Genomic DNA, 14,063 nt, shown 5'->3' on the forward strand with positions numbered 1-14,063 from the left:
GATGCATCTGAGGTGGTTAGGATCTTTACCAGTGGGTGGGTTTGCAGATCGGATGCTGGTGAAGCTGCAGTTCCGGCAGGTGAAGGGTACTTTCATGCGTTTCGGGCCGCCCAGAAAGCAGGTGTGTGATCGTCCGATGTTGAGTGCGTGGAGGGTGCTGGCATCATAGCAGCGTCGGGTGTCGTGGCAGTCACGGGGGCCAGAGGTTCTGGCACTGGGCTTGGTCCAGGCGCGGACGGGCGCAGACAGGCTTGCCTTAGGCGCACCTTCAGCCGCGCAAAAGCTGCCATATAAGGGTAGTTGGGAGAGGGGAGCAGCTGGGTGGCAGTAGCAGGGTGGTGAATGGGTGAGCAGGGGGGTGGGCAGCAGGGGAGCCAGCGGCGTGAACGGGAGGTAAAAGGGGACGTAGTAAACAAAAAATGACAATGAAAATTTACAAAAACAGAACAGGGTGAAAACAATAACAGAACCAAGGCGAATGCAAATAAAGCACTTGAAAAAAAAGCAATACCAGGCAGAGGCACAGAGCAGACCAGTAGAGCGACCGCAGAGAGTATCAGCCTCGAACTACCAGTAGCAGTAGCAGCGGGCAAGGGGGCATGACCCACTGGTGGTGCTGTGCGGCGTGGGGAGCAGCCGGTCCTGAATGCATTGTTTTTCTGTACAGGAGGGATTTTTTGTCATCCGTCTTTGTTTCAGGGGAGCGTTCATGTTTGTGCCTTGAGTGCATCTGCATTTCACTCTGAAAGCCCCCCCCCCCCCCCATTGTTAAACCTTTGATTGCTCCCATTCACTCCCAGGGCCTTTGAACTGCTCCCAGAGTCGGCCTCTGCGTGCATTCTTGGGCACCAAGTGCGGCTGACGTGTTTGAGTTACATTTGGGTGGGGAGAGGAAATAAAGATGGACATTCACAAACTTTAGTTTGTTTAGATTTTATACTACTGCCAAGTATCTCAAAGTCACGAGATAGGCCATCGGATATTCTTCACTTGCAGCCAATAGCATGTTGCATCATTGGGGAGTTAATGTCGCTTTTAACGCAGCAGTTCTCATCAAAAACAAAGCTCTGACTGAAGGCCCCACACATGACATGGAGGCCCATGAGCAGACATGTTTTTGAATTTTACACACAACAGAATGATAGCATCTGAAGACACTTTCTGCACTCACAGAGGGCGCCCACAGAATAAGGCCCCCTCTGGCAGAACAGATCATGCACAGAAGCACGAGTGTAAGCTTCCATTCACCACTCCATTTCAAAGCTCCTCAAACTCCCCACACACACATTCAAGGCACTGCACAACTTAAGCCCCACCCACCTGAACAGTTGCATCTCCTTCCATCACCCACTCAGACACCTTGGCTTCACAGAACTCCTATTCACCCGTGCATAAACAGACCTTTTACAGCGTCCTTTTACATCGCCCATAAAGCGAGGAGCGACTTTTCACTCCACGTCAGACCCTCTATTTGAATTACGCAAGAAGCTGCAACCTGGCTTTTCAATTACACAACCTACCATAGGCAGGGCGAGGCTCACACCCCTGCTCAGTGCCAGGATGCCTTCATGGGTGATGGTGCTCTTTACAAAAGTACATAACATAACCGGAGTGGAGTATGCCTTTCGTGGTAGCGCACTGCTGTTATGGACTGCACGTTTTTAATTGAAATGACCATTACATTTATACCGATAAAACGATACAATCCACCAATGATAATGTGTGGAATCTGCTTCACCTAGTGTATTGATTGTTTTGATCATATTCAAGTATTTCTTTCCAACACACTTCAGAATTAACAAAGAATTTGCTTCATTTGTGCTTTGCTAATTTTTATATATTCTGAAATACTTGCACAGTTCATTTAAATGTTGCGTGTGCAGTTCAAGCAGCAGTGACATGCAGAGTTCACACAGATGCCTGTGCGAGGTCCATGGTGATAAGGGTATGGATGATTTAGTGGATGTGTGAGTGATGCTAGCACTTTCATGCAGGTGCCATTCTGTGTCTTTAAACTGCTGTCACGCTCATTCCTGTTTCCACTAGTGATGTTGCTCTTAGAGATGCTTTAACCAGATCCTGAAAGTTCCGTTGAGGTCTCTGTCTGTCCTGCTACCACAGCAGTAACTCCTTTGGTTGTCAATTCCTACAGTCTGGCTATTGTCACCGAGTCCTGATGCCAGTGCTCCTACAGCAAACATATACTCATTACTCATTACACCTCACCTGTCCTCCTCTCCCCCATACTCTCTTCTTACCATCAAACAGTCTCATACAAAAACTCCATCTTTTCTCATTCTCTGTTCTCAATAATATTCTTTCCTCTCAAGTGTCCTTTTCTGCTCTCCTCTGTCACAGTCCTTCTCTTCACTCATACCCAGCCTTCTCTGTTTCACAAAACCACCTTGTTAGGTTTCCCCTGAACAGCGCTTGCGCTGTGCTTGTGAAATCTTTGTATTAAATATATCTTAAAAGGGACTTATATCCCGCCATCCTTTCTTATTGGTAGGTGTGCTTGTCACTTTACTTTTACTCCTTTTCATTGGTTGTGAGCATTCAATTGGGCGGAGGAGGTGTGGCGCAGCAGCCAGGGTGCCTGACTCTGCACCACGAGGTTCACAGTTCGATCATTGGCAGCAGGTTAGCCCAGCACAATGTGACTCTTGGCAATAGCTCGCTTAATCTTCCCAAGGGCCCCCAATGCTGGGACACCACTTCGGAGTTAGCTGTGCGCTAAGTAGCCCTGGGCTTAATGCTATGCTACGAGTAGTGCAGTACCAAACCTGTGCTTAATCATAGCGTAGTAACTAAATCAACATCCTGAGATGCTTTGAAAAATCAATTTTACATGCTTAAAAGCATATAACCAATTCACAAAAGTGAGCTTTTACAATTTATTTATTTATTTATTTAAAGAGTTTTATATAGCGCTGACTAGACCAGAAGGTATCAGAGCGCTTTACATGGGAATCAACAATGTAACAGAAAAAGATCAACAATTAGACAACACGTCAAAAAATAGGCAATACAATTAAAAGAGGAGAGAATGGAGAGAGAAAAGTAGTGGATGGGACGGGGGAGGTGAGAAAGGGACGATAAGGGAAGAGACAACAAGGAGAGATGAAAGGAAGTCTGTCTAAAGATCGACTGGGTAGGTGACGACCAAGGGGAAAACATTAGGCAATGAGAGAGCTGATGATTTTGGGGTCCCCCCTAACCTAGGGGGAGGACCAAGCAGATGCCTTGAACATAAAGAGCATAAACAAAAAGCACATTTTGTTGAACTTCAGTGGTGGTCCCATCCTCTTAGCATCACCCCAAGCATAGTTATTGGCAAAAAAAACAATCCCAACCAAAGGCCCTGCAAAGCATTATGGGACGAAATTAGCAGTAGGCAATAAATATTATAGTATCCAATATCAAAATAATTCAACAAAGAGCTGCAGTTCACCTAGTCATTACTAGATGTCCCTCACGAGTCAAATGCAAAGCATTGAATTTGTTCTTACATCAAGCTGCAGTTCCACTAGTCGTTACTAGATGTCCCTCACGATTCAAATGCAAAACCATTGAAACCCTTTCATCAAGCATTTGCATTTGACTCGTGAGGGACATCTAGTAACCACCAGTACATACTTAAGACAAAATCCTAAACTTACTACTTTTGGTATTCACAAAAGTTAGGATTTTGTCTTAAGACAGACTGACAGAATCCTAACTTAAGTCTGTCTTAAGTCTGTCTTAAGACAAAATCCTTACTTCTGTGAATACCAAAATTAGTAAGTTTAGGATTTTGTCTTAAGTTAGTTCTGTGAATCGGGCCCCCAGAGTGTATGGGCCTGTCCCACAAGAAATAGAAAAAATTGGCAGCTCTACTACAATAAGTTGCTTCACAATAATCTTTCTTAATGTTCATATGAATGACCCAATGGTTCTAAAGATTCAACACAATCATGACATAGTTCCCCTTGGAGGCACTTTTTACCCATTTCATAGTTCAAACCCTACAGGCTTTTACAACTGTATAAAGATAGCAATTGAAAAAGGGATTATAAAGACATATGTTACCTCAAAAGGTCCAATCACATTCTAATAAAAGACACATGTTCAGAAAAAAATAAGCAATCAAAAGAAAAGGGGGGACCCAGGGGGAGCTGGGTGCGAGCTGGTCTCCCCCTGGGTTGTTTCGCACAGTGTAACGGCCACCCAGGTGCGTAGTTAGGGCTAACTAAGAGGCAGGGGCGAGCGGGGAAAGTTTTTTGTATTGGTCAGGCGGGTGGGAAAATTACTGTTCTCGAGGGCAGTGGGAGGAGAGGTATTCAAATTGTGTAATTGCTGCTGTTCTTTTCCTCCATCAGGCACCCGGAGATGGCGTTTTTCTTGCGGAATGACACAGAATGCAGAAATTAGGGAAGCCATACAGGTTCTCTGTGAGGCCGGCAGAGACGACTTGTAACAGTCAGGGGTCCCGGGGGAGGCCTGGGTGGGGCTCATGTTCTCCCTGAGGAAGTCGGCGCGTGGTGTCTCAGAGGCGGTTGCTGCATGCCTGTCCCCACAGCATGAAGGAGAGGAGGAGCGGCCTGCAGACCAGCCCCCGGTTTCAGCGCAGGTCGAGGCGGATGGACAGACAAAGCCTCTTGATCCCCCGCAGCAAACCCGGCGTTGATCCATGTATGTGCTGACGCTCGCATCTCTCTAGACGCGCAGCACGCTGTGGTGGGAGAGAGAAGGGGGCGGTCTGCAGGAAGGGCTGGGAGGCTGGGAGGCTGTGGGGCGGTTCAAAAGGCCGGCTTGCTCCATTAGTACAGAGACTGCTTAAGGGTAGGCGGGCTAAAGCGTTCCGGAGGTAGTGTTTGCTCATAAAAAAGTACAAGAACCGGCTACTACTTCGGCCACAGCCCACGCTGGACTTGTGTTACCTGGGGGGGCTCAGCTGATTAATGTGCATGGGCAACCTTATTTCTTGAGCCCTGCTTCAGCTTTGCCTTATGTATACCCCCCAACTTTATCATTGGAGGCTAGTTCTGTGAGGCCAGCAGGGGTTTTATCTCAGGGAGGTATCAGTTTTGGCCACAGTGGGTTATTATCTAGGCAGGCCCCAAGTGGGGGGGATTCTTTGATGCAGCCTGGGTTGCAGGCCTGCGCTGAGGCTCTACAGCTACCCACAAGGTCCCAGCACACAGATGGCACAAGTCCCCTGGTTTCTCAGGAGGCTGGCTCGTGTCCTGCGGCCTGGTAGTTGGTGAGTCCTGCCAGCGAGGTGGGACAACAAGGTTTACTCAGATGCGTCTGGTGCTAAAGGTTTTAACATATTCTGGGAAAGAGGCTGGTGTGTGGAAAGCTGGCCGGTGCATTGGCTGTATCCGGGCCGCAGTATCACCTTTTTAGAGTTCTTTCCTCTACTCGTGGCATTATACGTATGGGGTGAAGAATTCCAGAATAGACCAGTCCTTTTCAATGTAGACAATTTAGCTGTGGCCGAGTTGGTCAATAAGCAAAAGGCAAGGATTTGGGAGTTTTGAGGTTGTTACGTACATTTATGCTCAAATGTCTGCAGCTTAACATTGTTTTTAAAGCTAGACATATTCCTGGAGTCAATAATTGTATAGCGAACGCTCTGTCTCGATTTCAGTGGACAGAATTTTGCAGTCTGGCTCCTGGGGCAGCACCCAATAAGACTCAGATCCCACAGTGTGTCTGGGCATGGGGATAATGAGAATTGTTCAGCTGTTAGAGAAATCAGTGGCGGCCTCTACGAGACGAAGATATCAACAAGCATGGACCGAGTTCATAAGTTATGGTAACACGTTTGCTTTGCATGGGAGGATGGTCAGTGATTGTTGGACTTGGCCCATTTTCCCGAAATGTTTTGCTTTTCACCCCCCTTATTTTAGGATGTCTCCCCCATGGTAGAGAAATGTATAGGCCATGTGTGGTGTGAGATGCAGTGACACATGCTGTGCAATGGCATGCGCAGATTTATTTGAGCTGCTGTGGAGAAATGTCACTTTTAAAATGGATGCCATTGCTGTGTGCTTTGTGCCGCCTGCCTGCAGTGGGTTGGCGGTCTAGTGTTCTTTTACCATGCTCAGACGTGAGTCCCTTGCTCACTTTGCCACTGGATTCAAGCAAGCTGGGCTGAAGACGGCAGGAATGCCAGAAACCGGTCCTCAGAAGCTTGTTTCAGGTCCAGTGAAGACATGGCTTGGCAGTTCGGGCTGGACTGTTCCCATGAGGCACAGGGTCAGACTGATTTGCATATAGCCATGTCTGAACTGGGGTGGCAGAGTGGGCTAAAGAACGGTGATGGATCAAACCCAGATCTTTTGACTGGGTGTGAGTGTTTGATTGATTCAGATGCTCCGTCCATCACCACCCCCTTTTGTATCGCTTTTGGCCGCCATAAGTGTGGCAGGGTATGCTCAGACGTGAGTCCCTTGCTCACTTTGCCACTGGATTCAAGCAAGCCCGGTTGAAGATGGCTGGAATGCCAGAAACCGGTCCTCGGAAGCTTGTTTCCGGTCCAGGGAAGACATGGCTTGGCAGTTCGGGCTGGACAGTTCCCATGAGGCACAGGGTCAGACTGATTTGCATATAGCCATGTCTGAACTGGGGTGGCAGAGTGGGCTAAAGAACGGTGATGGATCAAACCCAGATCTTTTGACTGGGTGTGAGTGTTTGATTGATTCAGATGCTCCGTCCATCACCACCCCCTTTTGTACCGCTTTTGGCCGCCATAAGTGTGGCAGGGTATGCTGAGACGTGAGTCCCTTGCTCACTTTGCCACTGGATTCAAGCAAGCCGGGCTGAAGACGGCTGGAATGCCAGAAACCGGTCCTCGGAAGCTTGTTTCAGGTCCAGGGAAGACATGGCTTGGCAGTTCGGGCTGGACTGTTCCCATGAGGCACAGGGTCAGACTGATTTGCATATAGCCATGTCTGAACTGGGGTGGCAGAGTGGGCTAAAGAACGGTGATGGATCAAACCCAGATCTTTTGACTGGGTGTGAGTGTTTGATTGATTTGGATGCTCCGTCCATCACCACCCCCTTTTGTACCGCTTTTGGCCGACATAAGTGTGGCAGGGTATGATCAGACGTGAGTCCCTTCGCTCTCTTTGCCACTGAATTCAAGCAAGCCGGGCTGAAGATGGCTGGAATGCCAGAAACCGGTCCTCGGAAGCTTGTTTCCGGTCCAGGGAAGACATGGCTTGGCAGTTCGGGGTGGACTGTTCCCATGAGGCACAGGGTCAGATTGATTTGCATATAGCCATGTCTGAACTGGGGTGGCAGAGTGGGCTAAAGAACGGTGATGGATCAAACCCAGATCTTTTGACTGGGTGTGAGTGTTTGATTGATTCAGATGCTCTGTCCATCACCACCCCCTTTTGTACCGCTTTTGGCCGCCATAAGTGTGGCAGGGTATGCTCAGACGTGAGTCCCTTGCTCACTTTGCCACTGGACTCAAGCAATCCGGGCTGAAGACGGCTGGAATGCCAGAAACCGGTCCACGGAAGCTTGTTTCCGGTCCAGGGAAGACATGGCTTGGCAGTTCGGGCTGGACTGTTTCCATGAGGCACAGGGTCAGACTGATTTGCATATAGCCATGTCTGAACTGGTGTGGCAGAGTGGGCTAAAGAACGGTGATGGATCAGACCCAGATCTTTTGAATGGGTGTGAGTGTTTGATTGATTCAGATGCTCCGTCCATCACCACCCCCTTTTGTACCGCTTTTGGCCACCATAAGTGTGGCAGGGTATGTTCAGACGTGAGTCCCTTGCTCACTTTGCCACTGGATTCAAGCAAGCCAGGCTGAAGACGGCTGGAATGCCAGAAACCAGTCCTCAGAAGCTTGTTTCAGGTCCAGGGAAGACATGGCTTGGCAGTTCGGGCTGGACTGTTCCCATGAGGCACATGGTCAGACTGATTGGCATATAGCCATGTCTGAACTGGGTTGGCAGAGTGGGCTAAAGAACGGTGATGGATCAAACCCAGATCTTTTGACTGGGTGTGAGTGTTTGATTGATTCAGATGCTCCGTCCATCACCACCCCCTTTTGTACAGCTTTTGGCCGCCATAAGTGTGGCAGGGTATGCTCAGACGTGAGTCCCTTGCTCACTTTGCCACTGGATTCAAGCAAGCCGGGCTGAAGACGGCTGGAATGCCAGAAACCGGTCCTCGGAAGCTTGTTTCCGGTCCAGGGAAGACATGGCTTGGCAGTTCGGGCTGGACTGTTCCCATGAGGCACAGGATCAGACTGATTTGCATATAGCCATGTCTGAACTGGGGTGGCAGAGTGGGCTAAAGAACGGTGATGGATCAAACCCAGATCTTTGGACTGGGTGTGAGTGTTTGATTGATTCAGATGCTCCGTCCATCACCACCCCCTTTTGTACCACTTTTAAAATGGACGCCATTTCTGTCTGCTTGTGCCGCCTACCTGAGTTGGGTTGACGGTCTAGTGTTTGAAGTGACAAGCTGCTCTACACTTCCCCCACAGTGACAGTGAGGCTGGAACTGCCAGGGACCTTCTAGAAGCTTCCAGCCATTTCTGGTAGGTTGGTGGAGGGGGTGTATATGTAGAGCAGTAGAGATACCATATGCTCAGTCAGAGCGTGGACTTGAGAGTGAGGGTACCTGCTGTCAGGGGGTGCTGCCGCATGGGCCTGTGTGCTGGCCCCTGAGCCCATCTGTACCCCTCCACTGTCCACAGGGGCAGTGAGAGCCCGCTGCTGGAGTTCAGGCTGCTGTACCAGGAGGAGTGCCACGTTACAGGGGATGATGGGTCCGAGGAGCTGCTGTCCTGTACTGATGAGTATCCACTGACCGCTGACCTAGCGCTGCCTGCCTGCTCTCCTGCCCTAGCACCTCGTGAGCGCTACACCTGGGCCCTGACTGATCGCCAGGCGCCTGGAAAAGGAGAGCGCTTTTGACTGACTGCCAAGGAGCACCTTTGACTGTGCCCAGAAGGAGGTGAGGAGCACAACCTGTATTCCCTGAGTCTGCTGGTGGGACCTAGCCCCTCGTGAGCCATCCAAATGGACTGCCTGTACACTCCCACTGCCTGCACTCTAGCGCTGTACTGCCCAAGCGCTATATGCAGATGGCCAGTGAAGAGAGAGGTACGTGGGCCCTATGTCCTTAGGTGGAACCCTTACTCTGTGCCAGCTATCTAGCGCCATGTGAGCGCTATAGTCGCATTGCTGGTGAGGAGCGCTACCTGTGGTCCTTGAAACCCCTGATGTGACTGAGCACATCGTAAGCGCTATATTCAGGGTGCCAGGGGAAGAGGAGCTGAGGCCTGCAGCACTGTGCTTTCAAAGCGCTATATTTCAATTCCCCTGCATGTGTGCTGCATTGTGGTGCTGCCAGAGTGCCTTATTCGTATTGACTGTGCTCTGCTTGCTGCGAAGGTGCTACAACTGTGCCCAGGAGAAGAGGAGCGGATGTCTGCAGCGCTGGGATTCTAAAGCGCTACGAGGGAATCCCGGCATGTGGGATTCCCCCCTGCCTACTTGGTCGACAACGGGCAGCTTCAACATTGTGGGGCACTCTTAATTGCAGAGTCCCGAAGAGGGACTCCCTTTTCCCCAGGCTCTGTGGCTAATAGGTGGAGACTGAGTGTGCGGTATTTGGTGGAGGTTCAGGAGATCAGGACAGGATTCCTTAGACATTGGTCAGTCCCTGGAGGGTCAGTGCATGCGCCTCCCTTCTCTGAGTTTTCTTTATGCTGTAAGTCTCTGCAGGTTTTTCTTCTTCTCTGCAGGGCACGCAAGGATTGGGAGTGTTTGACCCAGGCATCAGGTGTAAAGCGGCTTGACATCCAGATCTGGGCACCCAAAGGTTTTCGCTCTTTGAGAGGTCGCTCCTGGCAAGTGCCCTGGTTGGGGAAGGCTGGTGAGGGTGGCAGCATGCTGACTGCAGGTGAAGAGCAGATCTACTCCTGGGACCTTCAATGGAGAGCGCACGCTGGCATCTCCTGGTTAAATTGCTCTTACAGAGCATTTCACCTGGGCTTTCCTCTACCTCTGTGTGTGAAAAGGATGGTGAGCAAGTGTGTACACTGCATACAAGTGGTAGGATGAGCATGGGGTGAGTGTGTAATCGAAGCAAATGGGGGCAGACATCCATTCTGGAACACCGGGCCCGATTCACAGATGAACTTAAGATTCAATCCTAAATTTACTACTATTTTGGTATTCACAGAATGAACTTACTACTTTTGGTATTCACAGAAGTTAGGATTTTGTCTTATGTTTGTTTTAAGACAAACTTAAGACAGACTTAAGACTTAAGTTAGGATTTTGTCTTAAGTCTGTCTTAAGTCTGTCTTAAGACAAATTTAAGACAAAATCCTAACTTCTGTGAATACCAAAAGTAGTAAGTTCATTCTGTGAATTCCAAAAGTAGTAAGTGCATTCTGTGAATACCAAAATAGTAGTAAGTTTAGGATTGAGTCTTAAGTTCATTCTGTGAATCGGGCCCACCGTGTGTAAGTGGCCATCACAATGGAGGTCAAAGGTCAGCCTTGTCAGGCGGGGATGAGAATTCGAAGTAGCCTAGGAATCTTGCTGAGGTCCCTTTGGAATGAACCTTGCCCCAACGAAGGATGGTTGGGGTCAAACTGACTATTTATGTGCAACAAAAAAAAAGCTGCCGACTTAGCTTACAACTTCCACAGAGCCAAGACGCCCTCGGCAATCGTGCACTTTAGAAATATGATAATCAAATCAAAGCAAATCAAATCAAATGAAGTACAAACATAGAAGTCTGGTGGCCGACAGACCAGGACCTGTATTCTTTTGTGCCATTGTTATTAATCTCTGACCACTTCCTAAACCCCATATCATAGATTTATGGCTGAGCAGCTCCTGAGAATGGATATCATCCTCTGAGACTAGAGCAGAGCTCCTGAGAGGGGATGCCACCCCTGAGATTAGAGCAGATCTCTGCTGAGAAGGGATGTCATCCGCTGAGACTAGAGCAGATCTATGCTGAGAAGGGATGTCATCCCCTGAGACTAGAGCAGAGCTCTGCTGAGAAGAGATGTCATTCCCTGAGACTAGAGCAGAGCTCAGCTGTACACCTTCTAATCTCAGCCAGATTCATGGAGCAGATTGACTTGATCAGTGATCTGGAGATGTCTCATTGACTGACAGACGATGCTCCTGCGCGGTGGTTAGAGATGCCAGGGCTGTATCTAGCATCTGGCTCTCTGGTCAGGCTAGGAACAGACCCACAGACCCTCAAAAATCCTTCCAGATATGTCCCCATGGCTAGATATGGACACCCTCTTCCAGGACTGCTGTTCCCTCCAAGTCCACCAGTGTTCTTGCTGTGGGGCTCACAGGATGGTGGTTGTAGATGTGGGTGGTGAGTGTGCTTTTCACTGAGGCAGCTTGCTGAGAACCCCAACCGCTCCCCGCCAGAATCAGGCTTCGAGGATCAGGTGTGATGGGGCATTCATGGAGGCTGCTGTATCCCCTGAAGGATGTTGTAGCTCCCAGAGGCGCAGATCATGTGGACTTGCGCTAATGCGGTGCCGGTGTAGCCACAACTGAGGCTTAAACAAGAATATGTTTTAAAACCATCCTGCACGCTCTGTCCATCTCAAGAATAGTTACCAGATCCAGAACCTGTCTGGACCCCACTCTACCACCCCTGACCCGGCCCAGTGCACCCCCCACATATAACCTATTGCGGTCTCTGGTGAAACCTCCCCGGTGTAAACAGTCCACAGACCCTGTGAGCACAAAGTGCACAGACTCCCTCACACCTGTACAGCAATGAGTGGATGACGCCCCCCCCCTGCCCCGTGCACTCTACGCACCCAGCGGGGGTAAGTGTCCTGCGTGTGAGAAGGAGTCTCTGCTCACACGTTTTGGCCCATGTGCGATGCTAGCAGCTGGGCTACAGAGGTCTTCATCAGGGCTCCCAGGAGCAGGGGCTGCACAGAGCCCCAGGGCCGGGCTGGGGAATAAAACGCAGCTCTGGAAAAACATGTGCAAACCAATCCTGCTCCTTGTGCTCTTTCTCAAAATGTGTGAATAAATGTTTGTGTCATAATTCGGAGCACTCTGTATCAAATCGACTCTGGTGGGACTCGAACCCACAACCTTTGAATGCCTGCACCGCCAGCCTAGAAGTCCAACGCGCTATCCATTGCGCCATAGAGCCACCTGCGGAACCTTGTGCCTGAGACCGCACTCCCCATGGTGTAAAGAAATAATGATGCTCGAGTTCGATCACTTTTCCTTTAGTGAAAGTGCAAATACATTTCTAAGCACGAGAGAGACGAGGACTGCTCCAGGTCCAGTCACAGGGTCTAAGGTGTGGGGGGAGGGGGGAGGGAGTGGGGGGGGGGTGAGGACGTTGGTGATTCCTGTTCACCTTCTCAACATGTTATCAACAGTTACATGTATCAGATGTTGATCCCACCCCTCTGTTGCTGTCAGTCACCACTACACAAATTAAAACTCGTGTGTATAGGGCCCCGCTCCAGCTCCCTGCTTCAGGGGAGCCCCGAGGCGTGAGTAAAGTCACACCGGAGCCTCCTCCTGCGCTCTCCACTGGGTTAATTTCTGATAGTGAAATATGAAAACACATAATTAATTCACGATACTGAACAGTCTTATACGAGGATCACGTGACACACCTTCCTGCTAGATTCACATGAGCTCTGACTGCGAAAACCAGGACAATTTGGTCACTTTAAATTTCCTCTTCTTTTTTTTTGTATTTCAAAAGTTTTTATTATTATTAAAAGTTTTACAGATATAATACAGTACAGTCGTAATGCGGGGGCACATACAGACGAGGTGCAGGTATATTGTGATGAGCAAACGGCGTTTGGTATTGTTATTGTTGTTGATAGACGACGTGTCTGTAGGCCTCTAGAGTGAAGGAAAGAAGGCTAAAGAGAAGAAAAGGAGGCGGGGGTTGTTATTTCTGACCTTGGCTGGTTAGTCCTTTCGGTGTTTGGCCATACTGTCCCTCTAGGGGGGTTTGTGCGATCCTAAATGTGCATCTAAGGCGCTCTGCATCGCATTTCTAGCTGTGTGGTTGGTTGTATGTTTTGCTGTGATGTTGTCCGCGCCTCTCAGGAAGGTCACCCAGTTTATCCATCTCTTAAAGGTTGCTTTACTAGTACATTTCCAGTTCGCTAGGATTGTTTTAACAGCCGCTGTGAGTAGGAGATCTACTAGTTCTCTATCGTCACTGGATTCCAGGTCTGGGGCCATGAATGCGGTGGCGATTCCGTCCTGACCTTGTTGTATGGTTCCCCCCACTACTGTGTTGATGAAGTTGTTGACTTTCCCTCAAAAGAGCCTGACCTTGGGGCACTCGTAGATGATGTGGGCTAGGTCCCCCTTTGCTTTATGGCAGTTCCAACATGCGTCATTCTCTGTGGCGCCTACTCTGGCTAAACGGTCCGGCGTCCAGAACATTCTGTGCAGTAGCCAGTACTTTGTTTGCGCTAGTTCGGGGGAGACTTTATTCTTGGAGGCTGAGACCCATAGCCGTGACTTTTCATCTTCGCTAAAGTGCCTGTTGTGCAGTGATTCCCAGAACGACATTGTTCTGGTGTTCAGTGTTGATGTCTGTGGACTTAAGAGTTTGTGTAGGTGAGCTGTTTGATGTCCTATCTTGTTTAGATTGTGCATGTACTCTATGATGGACGGAGTTTCTCTGGTGAGGTTTGCTTTAGTTATGGCAGTTCTGATTTTCAAGAATTCATAGAATTCAATGTTGGGTAAGTTGTGTATATTTTCCAGTGTTTCAAATGTGAGTGGTGTGCCCTCCTTCCCCAGCTGAGCGGGTGTGGTGATTCCTCTTCCATACCACTCCTTGTTTGCGAGCGTCCTGCCTCTATATGTTATTTTTGAGTTGAACCAGATTGACTCCCAGCTCGTCCTCCTGATACTGTGTTCCATTTTCCTATCTACTTTCATGAGTGCTACCTTGGTTTTTTTGAGTACTGCGTTGGTTGCCTCAGGGTGCTTATTGGCTGTGAGTATGGCCACCGGGTCGGCCCCTCCTAGTATATCCCTTTCCAACTCGAGCCA

The 14,063-nt window shown here is 49.3% G+C and overlaps 1 non-coding gene across 1 annotated transcript; it reads right to left on the minus strand.

Moving 5' to 3' along the window:
- Positions 1 to 12,085: 12,085 nt before the first annotated feature.
- Positions 12,086 to 12,174, minus strand: TRNAR-UCU (transfer RNA arginine (anticodon UCU)). The gene is given in 2 exon segments: positions 12,086 to 12,121; positions 12,138 to 12,174. It is a non-coding gene; the product is annotated as a tRNA-Arg (tRNA).
- Between the last annotated feature and the right edge of the window lie 1,889 nt (positions 12,175 to 14,063).

This window comes from Lissotriton vulgaris, chromosome 1_1, assembly GCF_964263255.1.
Source record: "Lissotriton vulgaris chromosome 1_1, aLisVul1.2, whole genome shotgun sequence".
NCBI lineage: Eukaryota > Metazoa > Chordata > Amphibia > Caudata > Salamandridae > Lissotriton > Lissotriton vulgaris.